Source organism: Paroedura picta, chromosome 5 (genome assembly GCF_049243985.1).
Source record: "Paroedura picta isolate Pp20150507F chromosome 5, Ppicta_v3.0, whole genome shotgun sequence".
NCBI classification, from domain to species: Eukaryota; Metazoa; Chordata; class Lepidosauria; order Squamata; family Gekkonidae; genus Paroedura; species Paroedura picta.
Window position 1 is genome coordinate 45303491 of NC_135373.1, and position 12396 is coordinate 45315886.

Below are 12396 nucleotides of genomic sequence, written 5' to 3' on the forward strand. Positions count from 1 at the left end.
GCTTACCTGAGAGGTTGTGGAAACTGATGCATAAGGGGAAGAACACAGCTAAATACTGTTTCACTTTTCTCATGCAACGGTTTAGCTCAACGAGTAAGCCTGTTTATGAGCAGAAGATCCTTTCCCTGTGAAAATGGCACCTTTGCACCCAGCCCCTGGGCTCCCAGCAGATGGAGGTTAGATACAATTAAGTAGGAAGTTCAGCTTAATCCTGACACATTTATTCAAAAGTAAATATTGTTATACTCAGTGGAATTAAAATGCATGCTTAATCCCTGCAGCTTTGTGTCTCTATAATAGATTCAAGTTGGATATGAAAGGTGTTGGTCCACAGGTATGTTCATCACTTGAAGAATACAACATGTATGAATGGAAGATTGGGGGGACTTCACATATTCAGCAGCAAGCCATCCAAGTGTACAGTAAACAAACAAAAAATGAACATGGGAATGAGCATTAAACATGCTTAAATCTAGCTGAAGCCACAGGAACTGACGCACATAAGACATACTCTTCAGGGCCTTTGCCTCTGGCTCCCAAGTGCACAGGATCCTACCATCCGTTGGAGGAACTTCCCTCATCTAAAGTCTTCCTCCAACTCTGGCTAGGGTGTTGGAGGCAGAAGAACCCCTCCGGTTGGGAGGAAGGCTTCCAGATTTTGCAGAGGGTACAGGCCTGCATGACTGAAAAGCAGCTCTGTATTCCCAGCAAAGAAATAAATAAAATAGTAAGTCACTCCTAACACCCTAAAGCCAAACCCAGCAGCTTAGAAACTCTGGGAGGTATATTGAATATAAGCAGTCATTAACCACCATCGCCATCCAGTCAGCTGACATACGATGGCCAAAGAGGAAATAGGATGTCAACGATCAAATATGAATTGATATGTCACGCCTTCATGCAGGGACTGTTCTGAAGAACACGGGATCCATGACAGCTTGTGGGTAGCCATGTTGCTATGAATGAACCAAAAGAGCAAAGTGTGAGTCCAGGGGCGCCTCCAAGACCGACAAAGTTTAATTCTGGGTATAAACTTTTGTGTGCATGGCACACTTCTTCAATTACATAGGACAGTGTCTGACAGCTGATCACTGAAAAGATTTTCTATTAAAGATTGACAAAATCAAAAACAAGTCTAAAGAATCTGAATTTTTAAGGGGAAGAAATGCACATCTCAATTCCTGGAATACTTGCTCATGTGGCACATGTCCTGTTCACCGGTTGCAAAAAGATCTGATAGTTCAGTGATTTGTTCGGAACTCAGCAGATTGTTTCACTGTATTCCTCGCTAGCCATGCAGAACAAGGCAACTGGCATTTCCCCTAACGCACATCTTCACACGGCCCCATCGAGTTCAGCTACTCGCCGCAACTCCCCTGCTCACAGGCAAGTGTTCCAATAGACAATCAAATCACTCCCAAATCATATAAACCCGTCATTAATAAGGGCTGCATTTTAGTGAAGTCCTGCCCTTTGGAGTTCATCATATGTTTAATGTTTTTATTGCATGAATATCCAACATATGGTATATTGTTGTAAGCCACCCCGAGATGACTGGCTCGATAGGGGCAGCCAATACAATACAAATGTAAATATCAATCAATCAATCAATCAATCAATCAATAGGCCTCAATGACACTAATGGCCAAAAAATAGGTTAGAATCAGGATAGCGTCTTTTGCACTTGCTCAGTTTTGGAGAAACACTATGCAAACCAGTTCAGAAGGCATTCACATCTGTACACTGCACGGCAGAAATTGAACAGAATGAGCTATCAGCTAACATTTGGTCGCCACTCCTTCAGACATGTTCTGCTTGATAGTCAAGCATGCTTCTGGCAAAATTCATCATAACCCTAATCTTAAACAGAAATTCAAATCTGAAAATGCTCACTGAAAATTTGAACAATGGCATGGGGGGGGGCAGGATTACTGTTTTTTTAAAAATATTTGCAAACATGTATTTTGCAAGCAGTGCTCAGTTGGATAGAGTCCTCCTGAGCATTCATGCGCCCCAATTTGTGCAACCTGGACTGACAAATTTGCACATCTCACAGCAGGTAAAAGAAAGAGCATCTAGTCATTTTATCTATTCCAAATTCCCCTAAATGTGCCCAGCTACGGATTTCAGACAGGGGGCTTGCCATCTGTTTTCGAGGAGCTTCCAGACAGCTCTTAAATTTTCTTCTCTTCCCTTCACAGGATCAGTTGGCTGCAGCACAGCCCGAAGATGTTTTTAAAATACGAATTCTGTGATTTTTTTCTTCAAAGGAAGGGATGATGCATTCTGGCTTCTAATGCTGACCACGTGCGTGCGTGTGTGTGTGTGCGTGGGGGCAAGACTCGCAAAATCACATGTAAGGCAGTCTTTTTTCCTCTTGCCACTCCCAGCTCTACTTAGCCAAACAGCAGGACCACAAACACTGATGACAGATCAATGAATGATGAGGGATCCAGCTCGGAAATCATCAGGAATTAAGGACTCAGCAGAGGAAGCTGCCTCCCTCACCCCATCAGAGGGGAACGAGGTGGTGAGAACGGGTAGATTTATGTTCACTTCTACAAGAAGGCCAGCCTTCTGCCAAGCCAGCAGGGTGCCCTCAGGAGAAGAGTCTCACTGACAGCCAATCAGCAAGCTGGAAACTTGCATAGGCATTCTCCAGTTGTATGTTCTATTCTTCGTATGGCAAACAGCAGAGCAGGGCCCCACCTCTTCATTTCAATGAGGCCAGGGCAGGAGAACTTTGAGTCAGCCCTTGGTCTATCAAGGTCAGCTTAGTCTGCTCTTTATTTATTTATTTTATTTATTTTAAAATTTATATCCCGCCTCTCGTGACAATGTCACCTCTGACAGGCATAGGGATGCCAGTCCCCAGGGGAGCCCCTGGAATTACAGTTCATCTCCAGACTAAAGAGACCAGCTCCCCCGGAGAAAAGGGCTGCTTTGGAGGGTGGGCACCATAGCATTATACTCCACTGAGTTCCCTCCCTGCCCCAAATCCCACCCACTCCCAGATCCACCCTCAAAGTCTCCAGGTGTTTCCCAACCCAGAGCTGACAACCCTAGACAGGTGCTTGCCAAGTTCTTAGGTGAAAGTCTTTCATATTACCAGCTACCTCATCCTTGAGAACTGAACTTGGAAACTTTGGCAGGCAAAGCAAATATTCTACCATTAAGCCACAGCCCCTCCCCATTGGAACTCTCCCAAGAAATTGCCTTAGTATAAGGATGAATCAGATCCTTTATGGAATTATTGATTTTAAACATTTCTAATGCCGCATTCTCACCCAATCAGGGCCTAACAGGTCCTGGGTCCTTCCCAGTTCATCTTGTCTATTCAGCCTGGCAGAGGTTATCCAGGGTCACAGGTGGAGGTCTTTCACATCACTTACTACTTGGTGCTTGTTAATAGGAGCTCCTAGGGACTGGACCTGGGACCCTTGGCATGTCAAGCAGATTCTGTATTGCTGAGTTATGGCCTCTTCCTACTGGTCTTATCCTGAGTCAGGTGATTGGTGTATCTGTCAGGGTTGTCTACCGTGAATGGTAGCTCTCCAGGGACTGTGGCAAAAGTCCTTCACATTACCTGCTGAAATTGAACCTGGGACCTATGAATGCCAAGCTGATGCTGCATTCTTGAGCCACAGCCCCACCTCAGGGCTGGTGGACTGTGTCCCTTGTGGAAAGGATTTAGAAGTTCTGCTTCCACCATCAAGATGTCTTAGGTTGGGTCTGAGTGGGGAAGGCTGCCCCGTGGCTGGATTCAGCACAAGGCACCTCAATCTATTAGCTAAATAGTTCTCTTTTTAGCAGTGAAGTGTATTGAAGACCACCTGATACCTGATTCCTAAGACCATGTACACTGTGAGCATTTACTCACAGAGACTCAAACAAAGCCCCTAAAGATGGTAGGAGAAGGTGAATTAATTTGTGGCCCACTCCTACTAGAGTTGCCCATGCCAGTTACTCTGACCCAGTTTTGGTGGCCTTTCTCCTACTTTTGCTGTAGACCACCCACCACTTTCCTCCTAGCAGAGGGAGGGAAATGAGGGTGGGGAAAACAGAATCACATGCATTGTGGTGTCACTTACTGCAAAACCCCAACAGTGATGTCACAGCCGCCCTGCAATGCTCTGGGAATGCCCTAGAGCAGGACTAGTCAACCTGTGGTCCTCCAGATGTCCATGGACTACAATTCCCATGAGCCCCTGCCAGTGTTTGGCCAATCAGGGCATCTCTACCACAGAGGTTCAAAACAGCCTGCTTTCTCAATCCAAATATTGAAATATTGAGCATTAAAAGCACTCTCACAATAAAGGTAGGGTCACTCCGGATCAATCCTTCTTGCTGCAGAAGGAAAATTTAAATCGCCCAAAATCAAAACGGAAATCACATTCTGTATAGACAGCAGGGTCTGAATTGACCTGGGATTGGAATAAAAGCTCAGTGCAGTTTACACCCTGGTCAGGCATGAAACTGGAGTGGAAACAAAATCAGAGCAGGGAAGCAACTCTTCAGGTTTGTTTTTTAATTGGAGGACAAATAGTTGAAAGTGAAGTGACAGTGAAATATCCTTACCAATTTTTTCTGTCATCTCTGGTCAAACACTCTGGTGAGTGCAGCAAGCTGGTCAAAGCTGCTATGTGGGTTTACATACCACAAGCAGAGATCACTTCTTCCGGCAGCTTTTTTGCTGGGGGATGAGGGGTGGGGTGGAGTGGGGAGACAGCCTCTGTAGCCAATCTTGACTGCCAAGAATAGATGTTGGCTACAGACAAGAATAGATGTTGGCTACAGACAAATCTAAAAGTAGATCAGAAGAAGCTCCATGGAGTTTCCTCATTGAAATTAAAACTTTGCAATTCTTATTTCTGGAGCTGTCTAGGCACAGGTTTGATCCTTATTTTACTTCAGAATTAGGGAAAGCAGAAATGTAATCCCTTCCAACCCCCCCCCCCGCCCCCCCCCATAAATCAGCAGAGATGTAATAAACTTCACCAGGGGCTAGCTGGTATCCAAACAGGACCGGCAGAGATGCACAGTAAACAGCCACAATGTCTAGAAAACAGTCAGTGTGAAACTGATGACTAATCGTCTTAGCGTACAATTTCAGTTTACTTCAATGATATTTCTTTCTGAAACTTTTGCAGGGGAAAGAAGAACAGTCAGTCTGGTGGGGTTAGTCACAGCTGTTCCCAAGGGAAGGAAAGTTCACAAAGAGAAAAGAGACATACAAGAGAGGCTGGATTGTGTATGAATCTGTGTGCTTGTTCAGGGGTGTCTGTTCTGACCACCAGCAGGTCTCCGCAGTTGCAGATACAAACCCACAAACCAGACTAATCAGTGCTGGTCCTATTAACTTCTAAGGACTCAGGACTTACCTCTCTGAGATCTGGCCAGTTTCCATAGAAGGATTCCCCCCCACATGAAGCTGGGAACCCACAGCTTCCATATGACATTGTGCCCAATTTGGGCATTATTCATTCGGGTCCCATTTTTCTCTCCACTAAACCAGAGAAAAATGAAAACCTCATGTTCTCCAGTTCAAAAAGGAAACTGTGGGGTGGCTTGGAGAGAGCATCTATCTGGCTGCTCCCCAGGAGCCACAATAGGGAGGAGAGGTGGTGCTAAGCTCCACTTTCAAAATGGCAGGGGGGGAAGCTTGCTGCTCTGTGCCACTCCCTTGCTGGTTTTAACCCTTTAAAGGGCTCCCTCTCCCCTATCCCAGGTGAGTTGTAATGTGGCTTTACAGCAGGGCAGATTAGGGATAGAGAAAAGGAGGGCGGAAAGGGTTTCTAGGCTGGGGCAGAGGGAATGGCTGTCCCATCTGGACTTTTGAACAGATGCAATGCAGAAAAGTGGGAAGAATTGGGGGAGAAGACGCTTTACATTTTAATATTGTGAATTATTACATTTCACCTATTTTCTTTTCATTGTGGGCATTACTTATTCATTGGTTTCTTTGACTGTATTTCGATGCTGTTCTCATGCAACAAACACAAACACCAGCATCACCTGAATGGCGATATTTCCCCTGCATTTCTTTACAATGGTTGGGACAGGGAGGAAGGAGGGAGAAGAGCAGCTTTGTCAAAGCTGGGAGGAACCATGGCGTTTGCTGGATTTGATTCCTGTTCTGTCTAGTAGTCCAGTGCCCTGTTTCCCACCATGGACAGCCAGTGGGATACAAAAGGGTACTAAATAATTGCATAAGCAGCAATAACAACTAATCCCTCTGTAGGTCATCCTTGGCCCAAGGAGCTCAGGGTGGCTTCTCCGTTAGATCCTCACAACAACCCTGTGAGATGATTTTGGGTGAGAATGTGTGAGTGGCCCCAAGGTCACCCAGTGAACTACCATGGCTGAGTGCAGATTTGAAGCTGGGTCGTCCAGATCCTAGTTGGACACTCTTCAATCAAAGCACGGCCTTGCCTCTCAGCTCTTCAAAGAAGGCAAGGAATGGTCCACCTCCTGACGCGACGCAGGCAGTGAAAGGAAATGGGACAGGACTTTGCCACGGGGAAGGGGGCACCGGCTGCAGCACTGGAATTGTGCTTGCCTAAGAAAGCCTGCACACAGTTAACCCCCACCCCGGCACATCTCTGCGCACACCCTCAAGCCGTTTCTCTGCGCAGTGATTTGTACAAATAAATTTGATGGCTGTTAACTAATAGCATGACTAATTTCCCAGGAGTGTATTCAGTTGTCCGTCCACGGGCTCCCAAGTTCCATCTGTTTGCAGTTATGTGCACCCTACTATAGGCCAGCTTGTCACACCGGCATTACCAGAAATACACAATATGCACTCAATTCTGCACAGTGGACTCAGTGGAGAGTTTTAACTCAAAGAGAAAATAATTCCTGGTTTTAAATCAAAGTATTATTTGATTTCAAGTACTAAAGAGAGGCACCAGGCAAAAATTGTGTGGTAAACAAGAAAAGAGGAAGGAAGGAAGGAAGGAAGGAAGGAAGGAAGGAAGGAAGGAAGGAAGGAAGGAAGGAAGGAAGGAAGGAAGGAAGGAAGGAAGGAAGGAAGGAAGGAAGGAAGGAAGGAAGAAGCCAGCTCATGGACTGACTGACATACAGGGGTCCTCGGACAATTGGCTCTGCAAGTACCCCAATGAAGGAGCTTTTTGGTGATGAGGCAGAGCAAATTGAGAGAAGAGTTTGCCTCCCCAGTCGAAAAAGCAGTTAGTATGAAGAGTGAAGCCAGACCTGCTCTGGTGAGAAACTGCCTCTAACTCTTTTGGTTTCCAGAAGGCTGGCACAATATTTTTGCTATCGAGAGCCCTTCCTTTGAAACATCAGGACTCATCTTGAGTGTTTCACTGACTCTTCAGGTCACTAAATAGTCAGTTAAAAATTCAAGATGAGTCTGGTGTTTCAAGAGAAGAGGTCTGGGTACCATAAAGATTGTACCAGCCTTCTGGAAACCCAAAGAGTTAGCGAATACGCAAAGGAAACATATTAAAGTATTTGGGAACAACACTGGAACAAAAACCTCTTAATAGAAAGATTTAAGTCACTGTGAAAAGCTTAAGAATGAAAGTTTGCACATGTACTAGTTTTACCTCAGAAATTTTAACCCCTGATTACACTGGATCTTTCCCCTCTATGTTCAATAAGTCATTTTATTATTTTTAAATTTTAAAATGCCTTGAGTGCCATTTAAGTTGCTTAAGTTCAAAAGGGCGCCTGATCCTTCCCTCAGGTTCCTAGACTGAGCCAGCTGCCAAAATATCGTATTGTGACAGATTGGGACAGCAAGAGTTCTTCAGAAAAGAAGAAAACACAAGATCTGCTCAGTCAGAAGAGAAATAGAAAAACGGAAGGAAAATCTTGCCTCTGAGGGAGGGAAGTGGATGGGCTGTCATAACCACACATTTTTTTAAAGCCAGATAAAGTGTTAAGCAGGTCTCAAATCCACAGTCTTCATCAATATCTCTGATCTTTGTACATTTTTTTTAAGATTCTGAAATCTGGGCATCTAAAAATCTAGAAGAAGAAGAAGTTGGTTCTTATATGCCACTTTTCTCTACCCGAAGGAGTCTCAAAGCAACTTACGTTCTCCTTCCCTTTCCTCTCCCCACAACAGACGCCCTGTGAGGGAGGTGAGGCTGAGAGAGCCCTGACATTACTGCTCAGTCAGAACAGCTTTATCAGAGCTGTGGAGAGACCAAGGTCAGCTGGGTGACTGCATTTGGGGGAGTACAGAATCAAACCCAGCTCCCCAGATTAGAAGTCCACACTCCTAACCACTACACCAAGCTGGCTCTCTACAGGGAAAGGTTATTGTGCTGCCACACACACTAAATAATGTACTTTTAATTCACTTTCAGTTTGGAAGGGGGACCACCAAGGAAGACCAGGATCACGATGTGGAGGCAGGCAATGCTGAACCTCTGTTAGTCTCTTGCCTTGAAAACCTTTTGGGGCTACTCTATGTTAGCTGTGACTTGGCATTGTATTGGTTCGAGGACTGTAATAAAAGAAAAGGTCAAAACGTAGTGCCGTGTTTCCTCTGTGCTATGAACACAGCCTTGCTGTCTTGCTCCTTCGGGCAGCCAGATGAAAGAGGAGGCAGGGATAAGGAGGTGGTGGTGGCAGCTACCAAAGGGAGTCTGAATCCTGCTTAACAGGCGGGTGGGGACAGTGAAGGATTCTGGCTGGGATGAGCGGGATTCTTTCAAAACCGACCTCTCTCCCGGTCGGTGAGCAAGGCTGCTCCTCTCTTCACTTGCTTGATGGCCATTTTACCGAGCAGGGTGTGAAGGTGGCCAGTGTCACACAGCTTAAACCCCTCCGGGCTGCCACACATGGCTGGCACACAGACTTGGATGCCTCCAGGGCACATGCTTGTGGATTTGGCTGCTCAGGACAGCTGCCACAACATGCTTGGTGGTTTTGGCTGCCTGGGGCCAGAGTATAAATACAGATGAAGAGACATGCTTATGTGTTTCCCCCTCTCCCCTTTCTGGTGTGGCACAAGCCAGGGGGAGAAGAGGCGAGCTCAATAGACAAATCCCAGGAAAATCTCTCAAGGGTTTCCTTGCAGAAGAGGCCGCCATGGAAGCGGATGAAATCTGTGGTTAGCCATTTGATCTTTGCTTGTAAGATCAGACTAGTGGGCCGCTGTTTCCCTTTGCCACATGCTCTGCCCTCCCCAGGGGCATAACCTTAGCATTTCAATTAGGGTAACAAGGCTGTGAGAAGGGAGGTCTTTCCCCCCTGCCTTTACAGCGGCAGCAGACGGACTCTGACATAGAGCGGCAGTTGTTTGCAAGGCGTATCAAGATGGGGGTGGGCGGGCGAGCGAGCGAGCGAAATGTTCCTACCGAGGCAAGGAAACCAGCCAGGGCTGTGAGGGAACATTGAGTGATCACAGGAACCAGTACATGTCTGCACCTTTTCTTCTCACTGTGGCCGTGGTTTTGGTCACGTCGGGTGGTCTCGCTGTCAGGAGGACGATTGAGGAGTTGTGCAGAGCTAAAACCAACAAGAGGTTATTAGATTCCCTGCCAATACTTTTTAAAAGAAAGAAAGAAAGACTGAGGTCAGCATTCGGTGGGGCGGAGGGTGGTCGGGATTTGCTTGTCAAAACATCCTCCAGAAGCTGGCACTCTGCTGGTATCTGAAACCAGTTCTGCCTCTCTCTCTCTCTCTCTCTCTCCAGGCAGCTTCTCTTCCACGATGGCGCAAAACGAACAATCACATCCAGCGGTAAATTGGATTCTTCTTAAAAGGAGGAGAAGCGGCACACTGGTGGGCACGGGTCTTGCCCGTCTCTTCTTCCTCGATCCTAAGGGCAGTCGCCAGTCGCTCAATGGAGGAAAGCCTCCAGAGACAGTGGCTCTGATTTTTCGGTAGACTTGAACCTCGGTGAGTCTCAATTAATAGGGTTGCCAGCTTCACATAGGGAAATGCCCGAGATGGGGGTGGTGGTGGTGAAGGCTTAGGAAGATGTGGTTTGAGAAGAGAAGGGGCTTCAGTGAGCTATAATGCCATAGCTCGGTGCAGTGGTTAAGAGCAGTAACCGCTGATCTGAAGAACCGGGTTTGATCCCTCACTTCTCATCTGCACACAGCAAGCTGGGTGACCTTGAGCCAGTCACACTTCTCTGAGTGGAGTACCCAACAACTACTGCCCTCTGCCCAATTCTGCTCCCTTTTATTCCTTTCCAGCCCTCTCAGCTCTACCCCTCTTCCTCCACTCGGGATTACCTGTCCCCGCCCACCAGGGTCAGGTTGCCTCTCTCTGTGGAGGTTAGCGGGGGGGGGGTGCTTGCCCAGGTCCTGTCTCCTCCTAGAATCCTAGAATAATAGAGTTGGAAGGGACCTCATGGGTCATCTAGTCCAACCCCCTGCACTATTCAGGACACTCACATCCCAATCGCTCATCTACTGTAACCTGCCACCCCCTTGAGCCTTCACAGAATCAGCCTCTCCGTCAGATGGCTATCTAGCCTCTGTTTTAAAATTGCCAAAGATGGAGAACCCACCACCTACCGAGGAAGCCTGTTCCACTGAGAAACCACTCTAACTGTCAGGAACTTCTTCCGGATGTTTAGATGGAATTTCTTTTGAATTAATTTCATCCCATTTGTTCTGGTCTGTCCCTCTGGGGCAAGAGAGAACAATTCTGCTCCATCCTCCATATGGCACCCTTTTAAATACTTGAAGATGGTTATCAGATCCCCTCTCAGTTGTCTCCTCTCTAGGCTAAACAGTCCAAGTCCCCCCAGCCTTTCTTCATATTTCTTGGTCTCCAAACCCCTCACCATCTTTGTTGCCCTCTTCTGGACACGTTCCAGTTTGTCAACATCCCTCTTCAATTGGGGTGCCTAAAACTGGACACAGTACTCCCAGTGAGGCCGAACCAGAGCAGAGTACAGCAGTACCATCACCTCCCATGATCTGGACACATTTGATACAGCCCAAAATCCCATTTGCCTTTTTAGCCACTGAGTCACTCTGCTGACTCATGTTAAATGTATGGTGTACTAAGACTCCTGATGGAAGTGGAAGCGACTGCCAACTTACTAGGGTTGGGTTGGCCACGGTTGACCACCCAAGCTTTCTGAAGCCCATGCTGAGCATGCTATGCTCGGGCTTTGCTGCCAGCCCCTTTGCAGCTCTGGACATGGATGCAAATGGGCCATACCTGGCCTTGCTGGGATCCCACCTCCATGACCCCCCTGTGGCTGCCCCCACCTCCTATGTGCTCCGCTCTGCTTTGGGACCCTCACCAGGTGAGGCCCGGGGAAGGGAAGTTGCACCATTGCTGGCATCTGAAGCCGAGGCATCTGTAGTTCCGTTGACACTTGGGCATCAGAAAGGCCAGGCGAGTCTGAGCCTGGATAGATCTTGTTCCCTTCTCCATTTTATCCTCATGATTGCTGTGCTGTGAGAGAGTCAGGTGGGTGGCCATGTTGGTCTGAAGCAGCAGAATAATTTGAGACCAGCAGGGGAACCTTTCAGACCAACCAAGTTGTATTCAAGGTGTGAGCTTTTGCTTGCATGCACACCCGGTGGCACCCAGTGGCAACACTCTCTGGACTCTTTCCCCCACATCCCAACTCAGCATTTCACAGACAGAAAGGTGGGCAAGGCTGGGCATCCACATCGGCTTTGTCTTTTATACTCCTTCCCAGACACAAAGACCATGGACTGGATTTTGAGAGGCCCAACAGATAGGAGGATGCAAGCATTTACTCTTAAGCACACAAACACCTTGCAAGGCAGCACAGAAGAAATGCTGTTTGCTATACTTAATACCTAATTGCTATTTTTTTAATCTCACTTTTTATTAGACTAATCTCTCACCTCATGGTAACATGCTTGATTGTTTTACCCACTATATTTTACGGTCCGGTCGGTATGCTGCAGGTTACAAACCCAAAATCTTTTTGCTAGTTTTGCAGTGACCACTGCTCATCAGGAAACCCGCTCGGTCTATCCTATCGGTAAGCAGCCGTTTCTTTGATCAGTTAAGGAGGCTCAGTCCTGCACCTTTCCTGCGCACATCAGATGATGCGCTTGCAGTGCACTTTCGAAGTAGATTTTCTTGTTCCACATGGGAAAATCCAGCTGCCAAAGCACACTGGAAGTGCATTATCCTAGGTGTGCAGAATGGGCCCTCTTCTCTAGCACTTTGCCTGCGACTTGTTACTGAAAAGAAACCACTGGGATTTTAGCTTGCTGATTGCTTGAAAAGAGATGCTATATATTATTCTTTGTTAAACATTTTGAGAACCTGAAGACTGAAAAGAGGGGGTACAAATATAGTTCCCACCTCTCCTGATTGCAGCTGGTCTCCATACTGCAAAGATCAGTTCCCCTGCAGAAAATGGATGCTTTGAGGGGTGGAATCCATGGCATTAGACCCTACTGAGATCCT

General features: G+C 46.9%; 1 protein-coding gene across 1 annotated transcript in view; it reads right to left on the reverse strand.

Annotated features, from left to right (window-relative positions):
• RUNX3 (RUNX family transcription factor 3) overlaps positions 1-12396 on the reverse strand; it is a 135060-nt gene that overhangs the window by 111469 nt on the left and 11195 nt on the right. The gene's annotated exons all lie outside the window — the stretch shown is intronic.